The sequence below is a fragment of the Tenebrio molitor genome, chromosome 3, assembly GCF_963966145.1.
Source record: "Tenebrio molitor chromosome 3, icTenMoli1.1, whole genome shotgun sequence".
Lineage (NCBI taxonomy): Eukaryota > Metazoa > Arthropoda > Insecta > Coleoptera > Tenebrionidae > Tenebrio > Tenebrio molitor.
The window spans coordinates 7508876-7518178 of record NC_091048.1 but is presented as its reverse complement, the minus strand read 5'-3'; the positions used below and the strand labels follow the sequence as shown (position 1 = coordinate 7518178).

At 35.3% G+C, this 9303-nt stretch overlaps 1 long non-coding RNA gene across 2 annotated transcripts; it reads left to right on the top strand.

The window, feature by feature from the left end:
- Window positions 1–1756: 1756 nt before the first annotated feature.
- On the top strand, window positions 1757–8538 carry LOC138126256 (uncharacterized). 2 transcript variants are annotated; one of them, XR_011157719.1, is made up of 7 exons: window positions 1757–1923; window positions 1975–3685; window positions 3735–6265; window positions 6327–7688; window positions 7739–8113; window positions 8162–8262; window positions 8316–8538. It is a non-coding gene; the product is annotated as an uncharacterized lncRNA (long non-coding RNA). The 2 variants fall into 2 exon arrangements; XR_011157718.1 differs by having other exon boundaries at window positions 3735–7688.
- The last annotated feature ends 765 nt before the right edge of the window (window positions 8539–9303 follow it).

Sequence of the window (9303 nt, the reverse complement as noted above, 5' to 3'; positions counted from 1 at the left end):
AAATTCGGGCAAACTGCAAAAATTAAAATTTTTGTATGCATTCTCGATCATAACTGACAATAGGAGCTACATATTTGCTTGACCCTTTTTTTTTATTGAAAAAAAAATCTGGAAGATTGGAGGAAAAATCTGGAAAAACGCAATCCAGTAAATTAAAATAAAATTTGCTTTTACTTTTGTGTTGTTTCTCTGTCCAACAAATGTACTGTCGCGAGCAAAAAAACTGGTCGTCAAAGTTATGCTTTGACGCAATGGAAAATGCTCTATTGTAAAACGGTCTTAAATATCATAACCTATCATCATGTTGTATGACATTAATTGACAATGATTAATTAATTTTTTGACACTTTGTTGACGTGGGCATAATCAGGCAGGAAATTTTTTTAATTTGTGACCCTAACCAAATTTTGACATTGACGACCAGAATTTTTTGCTCGCGACAGTAGTATAAGTTATTTTATTTCTATTCCAATTTATTTGCCTATATCGGATTGTTTACTTGAACATCCATCTTGCAATCGAAATCGAAATGTAAATATTGGGTGATTCAGAATAATTGTGGATAAATCTGGCAACTATGTACGAAAATTTATGTGGCAACTGTGTGGGTAGGATAGAGTTGACATTTTTTTGACAGTTCAAAGTCGCGCAATTTCGAAAGTTGTCAAATCAATGTGTAAATGCACGCTTATGAAATGTCATACAAATGTCAACTCTATCCCATTCACACAGTTACCACATATTGGGTGATTCAAAATGATTGTGGCCAAGTATGGCAATTATGTACGAAAATGTATGTGGCAACTGTGTGGGTAGGGTAGAATTGACATTTCCTTGACAGTTCATAGTCGCGCAATTTTGTAAGTTGTCAAATCAATGTGTAATGGAATTGAAAAAATCAAATGCACGCTTATGAAATGTCATACAAATGTCAACTCTACCCCATTCACACAGTTGCCACATAAATTTTCGTACATAGTTGCAATACTTATTCACAATCATTTTGAATCACCCAATAAAACTGCTTAAGATTAATTGTGATTTCAAATTTAATGGAAGAAAATAAATCATTTGTTTGGACATGAAATTCTGACTTAATTAAATAGTCCTTAAATTCTGGAACAAAACAGCATGGTTCCAACTCGATCACATTCCAGGTACGTCACACATTTCCAGCATTTCAGCAGTGTAGAATACTGCCGATAGAATTCATCTCCCATGTAAAATTCCTCATTTTTACTTTGTTTACACATTTCCAATAGCTTTTCACAAATTCACAAAATGATCACAAACAAATTTAGGTATTGAAATTTGGACAAGACAGAGTCTGTCGGGTCAGCTAGTGTACAATAAACATCAAAAACATGTTCAATCACAAATTTTTAATCCCTGCCCTGAACGAAAGAAAAGGGATGCAGCTGCACGAGCCGAGACAACCATCTTAACGCCAATATTGGTTTCCATTATTGGGATAATTTTAGTGCTGCCATATAATCTTATACCTTAAGCGTTACTTTACATTTGTGATGCAAAAAAAATATATAGGGTTTTATTTTCCTGCAGTTTTATTGTTAATTCCCAACATCTCAAGTAGTGTTAACTGGGGCGTACCTCACAGGTTGCATAAAATTGCACCCGTTTCCTTGTCCCTCACCGCTTCAATTTACCGCGTGTTAGCTTTAAGAAACGTAGGTTAGGCAACTACACGCGCGTATGTCCCCTCCTTATACTCCTTGTTGTTTAACACTAATCAAAAAGTGACAATACACACGGGATTAGCCTGCTGTGTCGTCATTCTAAAGTGTTAATGTTGTCACTTTCTTTTTTTGCATTTTAGAATGGTGGTTAGCAGTGACCTAGTGGACATGTATGTTTCACGTGGACATCTCTCAGGAACCTCAATAAAGTTTTTCTTCTAAAACGGTGACAACCTTGCGTCTAGTTTTGCTTCGTCTTTGCAAACCACTGTTTCAGCACACATGGTTGCTACAAGAATTATGAATGGCACGAAAAAAATTATTGAGGAGAAAACTTTCATTTTGAAAACCTGACAACTAGAGCTTCAACTCTAAACTGGTTTCAGCATTTCTAGCTCGACAAAAAAAGTAATTTTTTAATACCTAAATACAGGGTGAGCAACAATAACTGTTACAGTTTTTCAAGACTGTGAATTGTACCTATTTCAGTTTGTTTTATTGACATTATTGACAGCTGGTATACATTTCAAATTTAAAGGTCTTGGTTTTCGTAATCTTTTATTAATAAAATGGTTTTCTCGTTGGAACATGACATAAAAGTCACCAAAAATCACCAGAATTTATTGCCAACTCAATCAGTACTTGTTGCTCACACGGTATTATGGTTCTAAAGTAGGCATTGCTTTCACAGCGTGAAATAAAGTACCTACTTTTACGTCGATCGTTTATTAAAGAGTCTAGTTAAAGTATCGGAGGAGGGCGTTAATAGCCCCTATTAATTATTATCTTGATTATTAATTGCTCTAAGTAACACCCTTGTTGTTGTTACTATTATTTTACAGTTTGGGGAACTTTATTTCACACTTTAGTACACTTGTACTTTTACTGCACCAAATTTTACTTAATTTGCTACAGATAGGTAACGGGTGTTTTTTTAAATTTGGCGTCGAAGTAGACGTTGAACTGTCTATTGTGAACGCACTATACACGTTACGGATCAGCTGTTTAAATCTTTCGCTTTTACGCGAGTGGTGCGATCTTAATCGATTCTCCAACGCCTACTTCGACGCCAAATTTAAAAAAATACTCTTTATAAAAAAATACAAAGTGAATTTCTGGTAAAATACTTGAATAAATGAATATATCCCTAATGGTCTTTTTCCATCTTATTCAAAAGTATCTAAAATCCTTTGCAAGAGACCATGTGAACGACGTGAATAACAACATATAGGGTGTTTTCGAAGTTCAGGCATATAGGGCACCACATACTGCTTTTTTGTTCGACGGTTTTGTTCGACGAACAAGTCTGTTCGAACAAAAACGACGAACACAAGTTGCACACACACTTCAGCTTTATTTAAAGGTTTTAATGAGTGAATAAATATCAAGTTATATTTGTATGCAGTGGCAACGGCATTAGCTATAAAAGCATATATTTTCCATAAACACGGAAGACTGCGAAGACTTCTATAAATTCCAGTAAGAACTTTCTGTTAATCTGGCGAAAATCCGTCATTTTCAAACAATAATTTGTCGCGAAATACAAATCGCCGAAATCTGGTTTTATTATTTGGTACTACACCACTGCAAAAACCGACGTTTTTTAAAACCGTTCACCGCACACATTTCAGATTTGCTGGAATTGACAAGTCTGTCGAACAAGTTCGACGGACATAATCAGGGTAAACCTGAAAATTTTCCTCATTTTTGTTCGCGAGCAAAACCGACGATTTTCCGGGCACACACTTCAGATTTGCATCGTTTTTGTTCGAACAGGCTTGTTCGTCGAACAAAAACGCAGTCTGTGGGGCCCGTATTGTATATATTGGATACATGTTTTATTTCTGTCATCTCTGCTGTCAGTCAAGTGCCTGACATGCGAACCTATCAAAATGAACGTAACATGTTGCCGAATTTACCGTAATCATAATTAAGCGACTTTAAAACGTATTGATGGTGTTTGTATTTGACTGCAGAACATATTTTCAGTAAGTTACAATGAAGTCAAGTTTTTTTTTTGTATAAATTGAATCGTAGGTGAGTACAAGATAAATATGTAGCACGGATAGTGAAGGAAGAAACAACGACCCAATTGAAATGGCACAGGGATTTTGTAAGACCTATTATAACTTCGCGATAGAGTTATGAATTTATGGCTTGAGTCTATTTTGAAATGTACTCCTGAAATTTTCCAAAATTTTTGTAGATATTGTGAAGAACTTATTTCGGAAGATTGGACAAAATTAATGGGAAATCTTTCATTTGAAAACGTTCTTCCTTTAATAATTTCATTAGAAGAATCTGACTCGGAATCTGATTGCGATTTTGATACAGGTAATGATGATTCAGAATTTTCTAATGAAATTATGGAAGTTGAAGAGTTTTGTTCTTTTTTGTCATGGACGATGGGTGTGTGAATATCTTCCAGAAAGATTCGAATAAAGTAAGGTTTAATAAGTAGATACAAGATTTTATACAACCTAGTTTGAGAAGTTACTAACTGGTTGGTTAAGACTCTGTATAGGTGGGTTATCTAAGTGGTGCATAAATAAACAGGAGCCACTTCGTCTTTCGGTCCCGGTCTCTACTATTCTGTAGTCAGTTTCTTGTTTTGTTAAATTGGATTAAAAATGTGTGAGTATTGTTTTATTGCAAAGTAGTAAAACTGACAACAATGCGCTAGACAATGACGCAGTTTATAACCTCAAATTTAGAAAAACATAACCTAATTCAATAGACAGCTTTACTGCCAACTTAAATGCACTTTTTCCATGGCCTCCCCTTATGCCAAAACATCGTGAATGGCATATAGTAAATTCAAAAAACTCCTGGACTGTCAAAATTAAATTTTAAATAAAATGCTTGTTTTGACTGTACTTTGGATATAAAAAATTTTCGCTAGAGTGTACTGACATCAAAATCTAGTTACAAAATATATTTAGGTTATGTTTTCATTTTTAATCATTTCGCTTCGAACACTTGAAGCGAAATGCAGCATCTAAATGAATGAGAGCAATTTAATCAAGTTTATAAAAAACACGCGACAAACTGAAAACAGGTAACAAATTAAACAACAACCAAAATCATCCAAAATAAACTAATCTGTTTCATTTATTCAGAAGAAAATTATTTAACACTTGATTAACACTTATCTCTCCAAAATTTTGATTTGTGAATCACAAGAACGAACACCAATTCTTAGTTAACAATACTGGAGCGGCTTTGGCACAAATTTGTAATTTCTTCCCGTTATTATCACTTTTTTGTTTGTTCCTCATAATAATTTCTTATGGCTCTCTTCTCTCGCGCTAATAGAACCATCCTATACTTGGGCCAACCAACAGATATACAGAGTGTTCGGTAAATGTCCGGCCAAACTTTAACCGCGAGCTACTGGCTTCATGTAGAACTCGGAAAAAATATTAAAAAAATTCTATGTCAAAAAATAAATTTGACATTTAATTTTTGAGGTACAATTTTTTTTAACTGCTTTTAGTCTTCTACGTTGTCTCACAACCTCGTAGGTAAAATTTCGGCACATTCTTAAAATACACCTTGTATATCGTATTTTATAAAACGTACACCAATGCGGTTTTCTTGTTTTAAAGCATATTTCCTAGAGGTTACTTCGCATTGGCGTACGTTTTATAAAATATGATATACAGGGTGTATTTTAAAAATATGCCGAAATTTTACCTACGAGGTTGTGAGACAACGTAGAAGACTAAAAGCAGTTAAAAAAAATTGTACCTCAAAAATTAAATGTCAATTTATTTTTTGACATAGAATTTTTTAAATATTTTTTCCGAGTTCTACATGAAGCCAGTAGCTCGCGGTTAAAGTTTGGCCGGACATTTACCGAACACCTGTAGTAATAAAAAAAGGGGGATGTGGCCTAGTTGCGTAGAACGATATACGCCGTAGCCTGTTTCACAATGAAGCAGGTTCTTTGCCATTTGTCATTCTTGTAAGTCTTGAAAAAAAACTATTTTGTAATACAAATCAAAAAATGCCAAGGAAAACAAACAAACATAAACACTTGGTCAAACTCCCGAAGCGAGGTTAAAACGAATGAGATGCCGGATGCCGTGAAGTAATTTTTGTGGATGTACATGAGGGTTTCGAAAATCTCCGCACGTTTTGAATAAGCCAATTGGAAGCTGCTATTTAAAATACGCGGGCACTAGGGGGCGGTTTTATTACTGTATCTGTTGGTTGGCCCAATCTAGGCCGTGTATTCCTGGAAACGGCGACCCGAGACTTCCAGGGCCTACGCCCGAATGGCGATTTGGCGAATTGTCATATATTGCACAAAAACAACAACCTATTTTGATCCAAGACGCGGTAAAGACGTAAAAGTGAGACCATTCTGTCTCACAAAATCGACAGATAAACTACGGTGTTGTTTAGTTACTTTAAATTGTGTGTTTGTGTTTTGGTTTAACTTTGTATATCTATCTACTATGGCAATGCCTAAAATTAAGCCACCAATAGAAGAATATATAAAAAACTTTCCGGAACTCAAGTTTGAAAATAATAAAATATTTTGTAGAGCCTGTATTAAAACGGTAACTCTTCCTTATAAAAATTTATTTCGATAGGTAATTGTCACATGGGCTCTTATTGCAGATTAACTGCGAAAAAAAGCACAACATCACTCAGCACTCTAAAACCGCTGGTCATCATGAACGCCTTAAAAAGCTAACTTCGCAAAATATTAGCCAACAAACTATAAAAGAATCAATAGCCACCTCTTCAAGTGATGAACAGAAAACATTCTATTCAGATTTGTGCAACGCAATGATTTCTTCCAATATACCTCTAAAAAAATTAGATAACGGTGAATTCAAATGTTTTTTAGAAAAATACTGCAGCAGGCATATCCCTTCAGAATCTACACTTCGCAAGAATTATGTTGATTCGTTACATGAAGAAGTCATGGACGAACTAAAAAGTACCATTTCAAATAATTTCATATGGTTTAGTGTGGATGAAACAACAGACCTTTGTGCGCGGTATATCGCTAATTTGATAATAGGAATATTGCATGAAGAGTCACCAACTAAAGCATTTTTAATTGCATCTAAAGAGTTAGAAAAAACAAACAGCAACACAGTTACAAAATTCGTTCATGACGAACTCACAAAATGTTTTCTACCAAATCCAGTTCCTTCTGAAAAAATATTGTTAATGGTTTCGGATGCGGCAGCTTACATGATCAAAGCAGCATCAAATTTAAAAATTTTCTACACAAATTTAATTCATTGTACAGTGTGCCCATTTTATCGGCCGCCTTAAAACTACAAAATAGGCAACACAATTTACTTTTCGGAGGTTGCTATGTTTAAAATAGTTATTTGTATAGCAAGGCTGCGAAATCCTACTTTGACGAACCGAGAGAAAAATTGTCGTCAAGGCCGCTTTGCGGCCGAGACAAGACAATCTCGAGGTCTTCAAAGGATTTCGTAGCCAAGGTGTACACAACATTTTGTGTGCAACCCGAAAATTTGTAATTATAAAATGAACAAGTAAAATTTCCTTCACTGTCAATAAAAATAAAGTCGGCCTACATGTCTCCATGTCGCTATGGAAACGACATAAATAAAACAATTCATTTTGAGAAAAATTGGAAAAATGTCGCAAGAAAATTACAACGTTTTTGTTCCGTCTACTTCCCCGGAGTTAAAAAATATTGCAGATTGTGCAGTGTCCAATTTAATACCAGAAAAGTCCAAATGGCAGTACGATAAGTGTTACAATGACTTTAAAGAGCGGTGTAATAAAAATAATGTGAAAACGGTGTCGGAGAATGTTGTTTTGGCTTATTTAATGGAAAAATCAAAAACTGTGAAAAGTTCAACTTTATGGAGCACATATTCAATGTTGAAGCTCACGCTGAACATACGGGATGGCACTGGTGTTACGAAGTTTCTGAAATTGGTACCTTTTTTGAAAAAAAAGTCAGTTGGTTATCAGGCGAAAAAGTCTAAGGTATTGACACGAGACCAGATCGATTTGCTGTATAATCTGCCCTTTTTTAGGTCATTTTAATCATGGTAATATCAGGAGCCATGCGAAGAGACAAACTAACCAAAATGTCTATCAAGGATGAACATTCTGTATTAATAGTGGCCGTTCCTGACACAAAAACTGGCATAAAACGAACTTTTACTGTCACCAATCCAGAATTTGTAAGATTATACCGCAAATATGCAGCTCTTGTTCCGTGTACTAATCCAGAGTTACAAAAATATTATAAATTGTGCAGTGTCGCATTTGAAACCTGAAAAATCGAAACAGCAATATAAAAAATGTTACAGTGACTTTGAGACTGATGTAACAAGAAGAATGTGAAAACCGTGTCGGATAATGTTGCATTGGCTTACCTATTTACTGGAATTTATTTATTGTGGCAGGTAAATGTTAAATTCTGTTAAGATAAGTTATCACCTGCTCCCTTTTAGGTTATTTTAATCGTGGAAATATCAGATGACAGATGCCGTGCGAAGAGACAAATAAACCAAAATGTCTGTTGATGCCATTCAGGATTCAGGATATGTTACTAGTTACTAGATATTTCCCTTTTTGACCGGTAAAAAATTAACCTAATTCTTCTAGATCGATAATTGGGATCTTTTTTACCGACTCGTCATTCATGAAGCGACCACTCCATTTGAAATTGGCGGGAACTTCAAACCAGATGAAAATTCTGTACTAATAGCGGCCGTTCCTGACACAAAAACTGGCATAAATCAAACTTTAACTGTACCCAATCCAGATTTTGTAAGATCACACGGCAAATATATGTTGTAATTGTGATAATAAATAAATATTGAAATGACTTTTACTTTTACGGCCGTCGTCAAGGCAACGGCTGCGAAATTCAATTTCGCGGCCTGCTCAAGGCACGCGAACTGCTCATTTCGCGTACGGTTGCACACAAAAATATATTTTTGAAAATTTTCAAAAGGTTGCCTTGAATATTACCGTCATGGATGACATCAGTCATCAAATACATACTTCAAAAATTTGGAAATAGAGGAACTCTAGTTTAAACTATTAGGTTATGCGTTATGTCACCTTGTGGCATATTAAATGTTTCACTTTGGCTAACTATGTTTCTTATTTTAAAAAATTAATAATTTCCACCAAGATATCTGTGCAATGTATTATGTGTTGCCTATTGCTAAACCGTAAGGCCGGAAGGCCGGAAGAGATAAAATGGGCACCCTGTACATGCCTAGCTCATGCTTTAAATCGGATTGCGGAAACTATTCGATTGCAGTTTCCTTTAGTGAACGCTTTAATTTCACAAGGGAAGAAGATATTTCTAAAAGCACCGCTAAGAGTTCAGATATTTTAGGAAAAAATGCCTGGCATCCCTCTGCCCCCTCAACCAGTTTTAACAAGATGGGGAACATGGCTAGACGCGGCAATGTATTACGCTGACAATTTTGAAGGTTCGGGTGTGATTTGTCCGTGGAGGGAGAAAAGACTGGAGATGGCACTAATTCAAATAAGTGTACCGGCCCGCGAAAACTACAGAGTCATAAAAGGTTTCTGAATATAGACGCTAGGCCAATCGCTTCCTTCGCCTTCCTTCCAG